The sequence below is a fragment of the Chrysochloris asiatica genome, unplaced genomic scaffold, assembly GCF_000296735.1.
Source record: "Chrysochloris asiatica unplaced genomic scaffold, ChrAsi1.0 scaffold00119, whole genome shotgun sequence".
NCBI lineage: Eukaryota > Metazoa > Chordata > Mammalia > Afrosoricida > Chrysochloridae > Chrysochloris > Chrysochloris asiatica.
In genome coordinates, this window is record NW_006408637.1 from 8,392,395 (window position 1) to 8,394,823 (window position 2,429).

At 41.3% G+C, this 2,429-nt stretch overlaps 1 protein-coding gene across 1 annotated transcript in view; it reads right to left on the bottom strand.

Moving 5' to 3' along the window:
* The window catches only part of CCSAP (centriole, cilia and spindle-associated protein), a 48,342-nt gene that overhangs the window by 929 nt on the left and 44,984 nt on the right, over positions 1–2,429 (bottom strand). The gene's annotated exons all lie outside the window — the stretch shown is intronic.

The following is a 2,429-nucleotide window of genomic DNA, read 5'->3' on the forward strand; positions in this document are numbered from 1 at the left end:
AATGATAACCACCAGGTACACAGTCAAAGGAGCTCTGGTAGCGTAGTGGTTTCAAATTGGGCTGCAAGCGTTAGGTCAGTAATTCGAAACTGCCACCTGTTCTGCAAGAGAAAGACGAGGCTTTCTGTTCCCATAAAGATTTACAGCTTCGGAATCCCTGTACATGGCCGCTGTGGGTTGGAATCGACTCCATGGTATTTAACAACAACAACAACAACAACAACACAGTCAAAGGAGCTCGGGTAGCCTAGTGTTTACAAGCTGGACTACTAACCTCAGGGATAGCAGTTCGAAACTACCAGATGTTCCGCGGGAGAAAGATGAGGCTTTCTGCTCCCATAAAGATTTACAGCTTCGGAAACCCTAAGCAGGGTCGCTACGAGTCACCGACTCCACGGCACACCACCACCATCACCCATAGTTAGGGTGATTCACACAACTACCTTCAGAAAGTCTAAAGAATATCACATGCCCCATCAAAGTATGCTGTGTGTTACAAAGGGAAGGGTCCCCAAACAGTGGAGACTGCAAAAGTCATGTACAGTTGTCCACATGCATGATTTCAAAAAGCATTTGTTAGTTTCAGTTTAGAATATTTTATGTCTTCAGAATGTCAAAAGTGTTTCAGGTGCAAAACGCTGTGTATTCCAAACATAGGGAAGATCACTAGACCCTTGAGATACATTCATGATTTCAGTAATGCTTCACATTAATTTTCAGTTCTGGTGGCGTAGTGGTTACAAGTTGGGCTGCTAATCTCAAGGTCACCAGTTCGAAACTACCAGTGGTTCCATGGGAGTAAGATGAGGCTTTCTGCTCCCATAAAGATTTGCAGCCTCGGAAACTTGCACTTGGTTTTTTTGGAAAGTATCCATCGTTCATGTAAAATAATGTGAACTTTCCTATCGTGCAAAACTCGCTTGTATGTCGCTGTGTAGAAGCTAGGGAGAAACTACATTGTTTTACCATTCCTAGAACATACTAAGAAATCTTATGAATTGTTACACAATATGTGCTTTCATGTAGTATAATGCTGTTTCAATACGACATATTTTAATGGAATGAACAATGTGCTTAGTGTTGTCTATACACAGAAAGTTTTGTGAACTCTCCAAACATGTCACAGAAAGTGTATCTTGAGACCAAGAAAACTCTTTTAACATCACAGACTGAAATTCAGAGTCTACACATTGTTTTCTCATTCATAGACTTTCACGGGACCATCCCATCCATACTGTTGTTGTTGTTAAGTGCCGTTAAGTCGGTTCCGACCCATAGTGACCCTGAGCAGGGTTTCCGAGGCTGTAAATCTTTATGGGAGCAGAAAGTCTCATCTTTCTCCCGCGGAACAGCTGGTAGTTTCCAACTGCTGACCTTGAGGTTCACAGCCTGATTTGTAACCATTATGCTACCAGAGCTCCTTCCCATCCATTTAACACACATTGTAATTTGTATCCTGTTAAACTCTTGTGTTCCTGTGCTTGAATAAGAGAGCCTTCATTCACATTGGTTTCTATTTCATAGAACATACTTTCAATATGTTTTATTGTTACGAAAACACACAGTACATTCATAATGCACTGAAGTATTTTAGCTTCATCTACTGAAGCGGTGCTGTGGGTTAATGCACTGGACTGCAAAGTCAGTTTGAACCACAAGGTCAGCGGTTCAAGCTCACCAGTCACTCCTCGGAAACTCTATAGAGGGTGGCTATGGGTCGGAATCGACTTGACGGCACTTAACACCACCACCAACAACAACTGAAGTGCATTTTGTGCCATTCAGCTCCATAAAAAGCGGAGCAGTATTTGTCTTCTGCTAATAAAGGTACTATGTAGGAACGTGGAAAAATCCCTGTGCTCTCAATAAAACTAACGGGCTGCTTTTCACTTAAGTACATGAAATCAAAACAGTTTCCACATTACAAAAGCTCACTCTGTGTTAAAAAACCAAACAGGAATGTTACAAATACATACAGTTGATGAGAAAACCACTGTCTGTCTGCCTTCCATGTATTCAATAAGCCAACAAGGTTTTAAATGTTATCCACAATACTTTGTAATATTGGGACTTGATATTAGCCATAACACTTTGTAATATTGGGAAAGCTCCTCCTACATTTTGGATTGAGCAAAACAATCCACAGGTGCTTTCAATCAAGTACATGAAATTGGTTACAGCTGTCTATGGGCATCCTGAATGATGTTAGAGTGTTAGGATAAGGGCTAGGTTTAGGGATAAGGTGTGGGGTCAGGGCAGATATAGGTGTAGGGACAGGGGTAGAAGTAGGGTTAGGAGTATGGGTAAAGCCTCCATTCAGGTTTACAGTTGGGTTCAGTGGGAGCAAAAGACGGTGTTTACTCCATCTTACTTGGATGCAAAACCTTCTTTAAGATATTAGTGGAAAAACAATTATAGAACACATATAG